We start from the raw sequence: 9,759 nt of genomic DNA on the forward strand, positions 1-9,759 counted from the left end.
GACTCCAAATGGTGGCCCTCAAGCTGTTGCAAAAACTACAACTCCCAGCATGCCCGTACAGCCGTTGGCTGTCCGGGCATGCTGGGAGTTGTAGTTTTTGCAACAGTTGGAGGGCCACCATTTGGAAACCACTGGGCTGGTAGACTGCAGAGATCTTTAAAATGCTGAGAAACTGTATACAGTGATTTAAGCTCCATTTACGTAAAACCAGTAAACACCAGTTCACTCCATCCCATACCCATAGGGTTGCTGGACTGTTACCTTGTCCCCTGGAATATTTATCGGTGAGATTCGGTGACTAAGACAGCGCCGAACAATGATCCCTATAGACGATGTAGAAATATTTATTAAAGCCGTCTGTCTCCTTTTTATCGCGGTCTGGTGTCTTTTTAGTCGTATGTTTAGCAGCACGCGGTGTAGCGGTAGATACCGGCTGAGGCGTAGTGGCAGCCGGTTGTAGGTAAAAGCACTTTTTTTTTTCTCTTTATTTTTTTTTATTTTAATATTGCAGTGTTTTATGGTATTAAAAGAAAAATAAATTCTTTTAATTGTAACTCTGGTATCTGAAGTTATTGGGCTTGGGCTTTCAGAACTTGCTGGGACTTGTAGTTATGTATCTGTAGCAACAAATCTGGTCCTAAAAGTCCTATCATTCAGGATGCATGCTGTTCAGGAAAGATGCCAGGTTAGTGTTTCCCAACCAGGGTGCCTCCAGCTGTTGCAAACTGCAACCCATACCATGTCTGATCGCATGCTGGTTGTTTTGTAATTTTGCAACAGCTGGAGGCACCCTGGTTAGGAAACACTGAGGTATACAGAAAAGGGGGGCTCTGCTAAGGAATATAAACAATGGTGGGCTACTAGTTGTTTCTCATACACAAGTATCTGCAGGACAGAAAGTTGATCCAGTTTCCAAAGTGTGGGCCTCCAGCTGTTGCAAAACTACAACTCCCAGAGTTGTAATTAGAGATGAGCGAACTTACAATAAATTCGATTCGTCACGAACTTCTCAGCTCGGCAGTTGATGACTTATCCTGCATAAATTAGTTCAGCCTTCAGGTGCTCCGGTGGGCTGGAAAAGGTGGATACATTCCTAGGAAAGAGTCTCCTAGGACTGTATCCACCTTTTCCAGCCCACGGGAGCACCTGAAAGCTGAACTAATTTATGCAGGATAAGTCATCAACTGCCGAGCTGAGAAGTTCGTGACGAATCGTATTTACTGTATGTTTGCTCATCTCTAGTTGTAATCTTGCAACAGCTGGAGGCTGACACTCTGGAGACCACTGCACTGTAGAAATAGATTCTTACCCTGGATAACAGTGAAAATATGAAGCAGTGTATTGTTATAAAAAGTTCAAATATAATAAAAATATATTAATGCCATAAAGTGCACAATGTCTCAACTAAATGGAAACATATGATCAAGTGTATAATGGTCTGAAGAATTTAAAGGGGTTATCCAGGAAACCAAAAAAAATGTATATATCAACTGGCTCCAGAAAGTTAAACAGATTTGTAAATTACTTCTATTAAAAAATCTTAATCCTTTCAGTACTTATGAGCTGCTGAAGTTGAGTTGTTCTTTTCTGTCTAAGTGCTCTCTGATGACACCTGTCTCGGAAACTGTCCAGGGTAGACTCAAATCCCCATAGCAAACCTCTTCTACTCTGCTGACATCTCTGTCTCGGGAACTGCACAGAGAGCACTGTTGTCGGACAGAAAAGAACTCAACTTCAGCAGCTGATAATTATTGAAGGATTAAGATTTTTTTAATAGAAGTAATTTACAAATCTGTTTAACTTTCTGGAGCCAGTTGGACGATGATGATGATGATGGTTGATGATGATATTTTTTCCTGGAATACCCCTTTAATATGGATGTATAGAAAATACAAACCTGTAGAACTAGAATACTGTAGGGTTTATCTAACCAATGGGGCAGAGGCGGAAAATTCCAAAATATTCAGTGTATGGACATGAATCTCCATGCATGAATCTCCATTGTTGTGTTGTCCAAAAGTAATGTATTATATACAAAGCAGCACTGATCTGGATACCTGCCAGGTGTGGAGGCAGAAGTCTAATGGTCCATGGTGAACGGCTGTTTAACGTCCCGCAAAGATGACCGGCATATACGTTTGATGGAAAAAGGGCAGTTCAGGGGTTAAAAAAAGAAATGTAAGAGTGACAAAAACAGCCTGCACGAATGTATGATGTATAGTGTTGAGCACGAATATTCGTAATGCGGATATTGGCATTTCACGAATATTTAGAATATAGTTCTATATATTTGTAATGACTTATATTCGTTTTGTTTTTTTATTTTTTTTGTTTTTTCTCATGTTTATTTGACTGCATTTTCTGTGATTATCTTTTTTTTTTTTTTTTTTTTTTTTTTTTTATTCAAAACCAAAGTTTAACAGGAAGGCAGCATACAGTATTATAGCAAAGCAACAGCCTCAGCTCACTAGCGCTTCAGGTATACATCAGAGGTGTACAAAAGAGTAATTTGGAAGCACATTCTGGAAAGCAACCGTAGGGTGGTAATAAACAATACTGCTAAGCGGCGATCAGCAGTGTGTAAGCGCAAGGATGAGAATGCTACTTACCGTATATACTCGAGTATAAGCCGAGACCCCTAATTTTAACCCAAAATCCCAGGAAAAGTTATTGACTCGAGTATAAGCCTAGGGTGGGAAATACATCATCCCCCCCCCTGTCATCATCCAGGCCCCCGTCATCATCCAGACCCGTCATTAACATCCTCATCATCATCCCCTTGTCATCATCCCACACATCCCCCCTTCATCATCCCCTTGTCATCCCACACATCCCCCCCTTCATCATCCCCTTATCATCATCCCACACATCCCCCCCTTCATCATCCCCTTGTCATCATCCCACACATCCCCCCCCACATCATCATCCCCTTGTCATCATCCCACACATCCCCCCCCCCCATCATCATCCCCTTGTAATGATCCCACACACCCCCCTTCATCATCCCACACACCCCCCTTCATCATCCTCTTCTCATCATTCGCCCTCAGTGGTCTTCAACCTGCGGGCTTCCAGAGGTTTCAAAACTACAACTCCCAGCAAGCCCGGGCAGCCATCGGCTGTCCGGGCTTGCTGGGAGTTGTAGTTTAGAAACCTCCGGAGGTCCGCAGGTTGAAGACCACTGCGGCCTTCGACATCACCCAGCCCCCTCTCACCCCCCCTTTAGTTCTGAGTACTCACCTCCGCTCGGCACTGGTCAGGTGCTGCAGGACTGTCCGGTGAGGAGGTGGTCCGGTGGGATAGTGGTTCCGGGCTGCTATCTTCACTGGGGGCGCCTCTTCTCCGCGCTTCCGGCCCGGAATAGAGGCGTTGCCTTGACAATGACGCAGAAGTACGTTGGCAATGAACGTACCTCTGCGTCGTTGTCAAGGCAACGTGACTATTCTGAGGCCGGGCCCAAAGTGCTTAGAAGAGGCCTCCCCGGGGAAGATAGCAGCCCGGAACCACTATCCCACCGGACCACCTCCTCTACGGACAGCCCTGCAGCACCGGACCAGCGCCGAGCGGAGGTGAGTACTGTACAGAACTAAAGGGGGTGAGAGGGGGCTGGATGATGTCGAAGGCCGCAGTGGTCTTCAACCTGTGGACCTCCGGAGGTTTCAAAACTACAACTCCCAGCAAGCCCGGACAGCCGATGGCTGCCCGGGCTTGCTGGGAGTTGTAGTTTTGAAACCTCTGGAGGTCCGCAGGTTGAAGACCACTGCGGGTGGGGGAGTTCACTCGAGTATAAGCCGAGGGGGGTGTTTTTAGCACGAAAAATCGTGCTGAAAAACTCGGCTTATACTCGAGTATATACGGTAGTAAAGTCCCCATAGGCAGTAACACATTATCTTAGTAAAGTCTATGGATCTGAAAGAGAGCCAGGGGTAGAAAACCAAAAACAACTTAGTGGGGGAAAAAAAAAACTGCTAGGTCCCAAAAATAGAGCTGCATGGTAGAAAACACCACAGCAGTACACAAAATCACTAACCTGAGTCCAAGCGGGCCACACGCCCGCCCCGAAAGGTCGCACAGCGTCGCGGAAGCGTCCAAGGGCATTGCACGAGGAGAGGTCCAATGTCTAACAGGAGTGTGTGAAGCTAGGAGTCCCTATATTGTGGTCAATCAGGGGCTCCAGACCGCTATGTACCTGTCAGTCGCCCCACGGGAGTCGGCCATCAGCTCCTCCATGCGACAGACAGAGTACCTCCTTGAACCAGTCAGTTACAGTTGGGGGGTGTACGTCCTTCCCCCTCCTCGGGACCACCGCCCTAGCGGTTTTTAAGAGGAAATGAGCTAGTTTCTTAGCCGGCGTTCGCTGGGAAGACGGAAGGATCGAAAGTAGAAGTACCTTTGGGTCGTTAAGGTAAGTCACCCCAGTGAATGTGCGAGACCACTGCTTCCCAGAAGGGGCCCAAGAAGAGCATACCCACCATATATGGGACATAGTGCCCAGTCCCTCCCCACCCCTCCAACAGCACGCCGACACCCCTGGGAACATTTTATGTAGGACGGACTGTGTCCTGGATTTATTTATTTTTTTTACATACTTTTATGCAACTTTTCCATGCGAATTTTCGCATGGGGAAAAAAAAGTGAATCACAAACATAGGACAAATAATCGTCAATATATTAGAAATATCGCGAATTTGAATATGGCCCCTGCCACTCCTCACTAATGTACAATGCACATGCAAACATAGCCATTAAATCGAACAAGTGCAGTTCATACTATGGACACAGTCAATGTACAAACGTAGGATAAAAACTACAGATAATACAGAACATTATAGTCGTCTGTATATCAGGAGTGAGCCCTAGTCGGCACAGCACGTGCAGAAGTTGCAATTGTACAGGCGCAGATATCTAAATTAATTATACTTAAAGGGGTACTCCAGTGCTAGACATCTTATCCTCTCTCCAAAGAATACATGGCCCGATAAATCTGACACGTTTCACGCTAACAGCGCTTAGTCATAGGGGGAGATTTATCAAAACCTGTCCAGAGGAAAAATGAAAGAAGCGATCTGATTGGGCATCTGGGCTACTTTTCCTCTGAACAGGCTTTGATAAATCTCTCCCTATGACTAATCGCTGTTAGCGTGAAACGCTTCAGATTTTATAGCGTCTGTACTCCTGTATGTGAACCTTCAATGAAGTCGGACTTGTTTCTTCATCTTACACATTGGATGCCGGACATTCTTTGTTTGCTATGGATCTAGATGAGCTCTAACACTTTTTAATCCAGTTTGCACTATAACCCTGTTTATCAATCAGATTCATTGACTCCATTCTTCCAATTATGCGCATGAAGAAGGGACGATGCATCCCCGAAACACGTCAGATAAAAATATCTTGAACTAATAATTCTGATAGCTGAAGATCTTCCTTGGTTGAGAGTTCAGCCAGCAGGAGCTTGTTTACATTTGTTCTGTTGTTGGAATGACACCAAATCTGCGACTAGGATCGGGTATCCATTTCTGAAACGCTCCGTCCTATAGGGACTTTTGATCCATAGGGAGTCTATAGGTGTTGTGACTCCACCAAATTAATCGCTGATCTATGAATTATTATTACTGCAATGTCCTCTTATGAGTGCACTGCCAGAAATTGAGAAGAGTTTTTGCAGCATATCATCTTTTTCTTTTTTAATTTCTTTTCTGACTGACCACAGTGCTCTCTGCTGACACCTCTGTCCATGTCAGGAACTGTCCAGAGCAGGAGAGGTTTTCTATGGGGATTTGCTCCTGCTCTGGACAGTTCCTGACATGGACAGAGGTGGCAGCAGAGAGCACTGGGATCAGACAGAAAATAACTACACAACTTCCTCTGGAGCATACAGTAGCTGATAGGTACTGGAAGGATTAAGATTTTTACATAGAAGTAATTTACAAATCTGTATAACTTTCTAGCACCAGTTGATTAGAAATTTTTTTTTCCTCCAGAGTACTCCTTTAATATGAAGTAAGCATTTCTATAGTAGTGGTCTCCAAACCGTGGCCCTTCAGATGATGCAAAATTACAACTCCCAGCATGCTGGGAGTTGTAGTTTTGCAACATTTGGAGGGCTACGGTTTGGAGACCACTACTATAGATGAATTAAAGCTGCCATGTGATTCCACTACTACGACACATTGCCTGCTCCATGCTGTGGTCAGACAAAAAGGGAAAGGAAAAGAACTTCCTGTGGAGCATACAGCAGCTGATAAGTACTGGAAGGATTAAGATTTATAAATATATATATATATATATATATATATATATATATATATATAAATAATAAAAATTTATAAAATTTACAAATCTGTTTAACTTTCTGGCACCATTTGATTTAAAAATAAATACATGTTTCCCAGTGGAGTACCCCTTTAAAGGTTGCTACTATGTATCCATGCAGGTAAAATATACCAGGCTGTCTAGGGCAGTGGACTCCAAACTGTGGCCCTCCAGCTGTTGCAAAACTACAACTTCCAGCATGCCCGGACAGCCAAAGGCTGTCCGGGCATGCTGGGAGTTGTAGTTTTGCAACAGCTGGAGGCACCCTGGTTGGGAAACACTGCATTATTATGTCTCTGAGCACTTAGCCTGTAAGTAATATGACCTTCTATAATGAGCAGATAATGGTTTTCAGGCATCCGCTGTTTCCAGGAAACGTGACCTGAAAATCGATTGACGGGAAACAACATGGCCGTCTGCCGGCCGCGCCGGTGACATAATGTACGCGGATCAATGTTGTCTGACTGAAGAACACTGGGTAGTAAAGGTCCTGATGTGAACATGTTTTGGACACAATTGGGGGAGATTTATCAAAACCTGTCCAGAGGAAAAGGTGCTGAGTTACCCATAGAAACCAATCAGATCGCTTCTTTCGTTTTTAGCAAGGCCTCTGCAAAATGAAAGAAGCGATCTGATTGGTTGCTATTAGAGATGAGCGAACTTACAGTAAATTCGATTCGTCACAAATAGAGATGTGCGAACTTATAGTAAATTCGATTCGTCACGAACTTCTCAGCTCGGCGGTTGCTGACTTTTCCTGCATCAATTAGTTCAGCTTTCCGGTGCTCCGGTGGGCTGGAAAAGGTGGATACAGTCCTAGGAAAGAGTCTCCTAGGACTGTATCCACCTTTTCCAGCCCACGGGAGCACCTGAAAGCTGAACTAATTTACGCAGGAAAAGTCATCAACTGCCGAGCCGAGAAGTTCGTGACGAATTAAATTTACTGTAAGTTCGCTCATCTCTAGTTGCCATCGGCAACTGGGCACCATGGGGGAGATTTATCTAAACCCGTGCAAAGGAAAAGTTGCCCATAGCAACCAATCAGATCGCTTCTTTCATTTTGTAGAGGCTTTGTTAAAAATGAAAGAAGCAATTTGATTGGTTGCTATGGGCAACTGGGCACCATTTCCTCTGGACAGGTTTTGATAAATCTCCCCCGATATGTCCCCAGCCTTCTGCTATGGGTACGGTTCCTCATGCGTTCTCACATAGCAAACACATCTCATAGACTTGTCACATTCCACCCAAATTTCTGTCACTCCCCGACCACATTCACAGCTCTGCTATACTACAGGGCCTGCATCAAATACTGAAAAGAAATGAATGCAGCGGACTGCGATATTGTACCTCTCCACCATCTATAGGAGGACAGGAGGCTGAGATATAAGGAGCTGTACGGTGGGACCTTGCAGTCTAAGGGTGGGTTCACACCAAGGTTTTTCAAGTACGTTTCTATTATTGAAAACGTATGGAACCGTATTGAAAAACGTATGCATCCGGTTGCGTACGGTTTGCTTACAATACGGTTTTCTCTCGTACTCAAAACCGTTGTTGACCATGGTTTTGTCTCCAATTTAAAAACCGTACTGCAACCACATATATATATATATATTTTTTTTTAACATGGACGGCAATGGGAAACGCACATGTATACGGTCCCATACGGGAAACCGTATACGGTTTTTACTTTGCATCCTAAAGTCCCCACCCAAGACCCCTCCCATTAAAAATGGACAAAATTTTCTAAAATGTATTTTTTTTTTTATAAATATGGATGGAACTGTATGCACTTTTAAAAACAGTATACAGTTTAAAAACGCATACGGTTTACTTTTTTCCATACTGTTCCATCCGTTTTTTTTCGCCATACGGTTTTCTTTAGAAAAACGGATTGAAAACAGTATGGCAAAAACGTGATGTGAACCCAGCCTAATGATGGAGTCCATACTACGATTCTTTCCATTAAAGGGGTACTTCAAGGGGAAAAAAAATATATTAAATGAACTGGTGCCAGAAAGTTATACAGGTTTGTAAAATACTTCTGTATAAAAAATCTTAATCCTTCCAGTAATTATCAGCTGCTGTATGCTCCAGAGAAAGTTGTGTAGTTCTTTCCAGTCTGACCACAGTGCTCTCTGCTGACACCTCTGTCCATGTCAGGAACTGTCCAGAGCAGGAGAGGTTTTCGATGGGGATTTTCTCCTACTCTGGACAGTTCCTGACACAGACAGAGGTGTCAGCAGAGAGTCCAACTGGAAAGAACTTCACAACTTCCTGTGAAGCATACAGCAGCCTATAAGTACTAGAAGGGTTAAGAGTTTTGTATAGAAGTCATTTACAAATCTTTCTGGCATCAGTTAATTGGAACCAAACACCAAATCGTACCCCTCAGATCTAACAAAAAACATTTTTTTAAATATATCACTCAGTACCTAATCCCGACCATGCACATCTAATTTTTACGTGTCTAGCACCTTTATTTATTTTTTTATTACACTTTTAATTTAGCTCACTAGTCTGAATTCCTCTCAAAGGGAGGGGGTGTGGCCTCACTGTGCAGGTCTCCGCCCCCTCCCTCAGTATGCTGTCTGCTCACATCTCCCCTAGCATTAGCAAAACTACAACTCCCAGCATGTCCTCACTGACAGTAGCGGGACACAAGCTGACAGTGGGAGGATTTCTCCTCCAGCTCTGAGCCCTGCCCTCACAGCTGTCAATCAAGGAAGTGTGTCCATGACATAGGTGATGACGCATGGACACAGCAGGACTAGTATGTGTCCAAGCAGGCAGGGGGGGGGGGGGGGGCAGTTGTTTGACTGGATGTTTCAGTGTGAAATACTGAAAATTTTCTAATGAAAGCAATTCCAAAACCTATTGGTTATACATGCTTTACAACATATCAAAAGTTTTTGTATCTGACAGTGCTCATTTAAGCTAAAATATGCCTGGAGTTGTTGTGCAACAGCAGGAGCGTCCCCGTTTAGAGACCACTGCTCTAATATCCTAAAAGAAGAGACAGAAGGGTTCTTAGACTTAGCCATATGACTGAGTCCTTCTTCCCAGTGTACAACAATGATCTATTTGATTTTCTTCAAACATACTACATCTATCTACTTCTCCAGAATCCATATATCTGACGTATACAACAAAGTTCAATATTTGCTCTTAAAAAGCGTAAAACATCCTTGAAATTCCTAGAGCTGCGAGGACAAGAGGAACATACATGACATTCCCGTATATATAATGAGCGTTCTCAGCCAGAGCCAGCAAGTCGTCCTCCACATTGGGGCGTATAATGCCTGACTGCCTCATCCGTGCATCCATTGCTTTCATGTCGGGTGTACGTGCTACGAGTAATGTTATGTGCACTAGGAATGACTCCGTAAGGGAGGAGGGGTCCATGATTTCTGTGTGACAGACGTGTATTATAGCTCCTATCTAATA

The sequence above is a fragment of the Hyla sarda genome, chromosome 7 (assembly GCF_029499605.1).
Source record: "Hyla sarda isolate aHylSar1 chromosome 7, aHylSar1.hap1, whole genome shotgun sequence".
Taxonomy (NCBI): Eukaryota; Metazoa; Chordata; class Amphibia; order Anura; family Hylidae; genus Hyla; species Hyla sarda.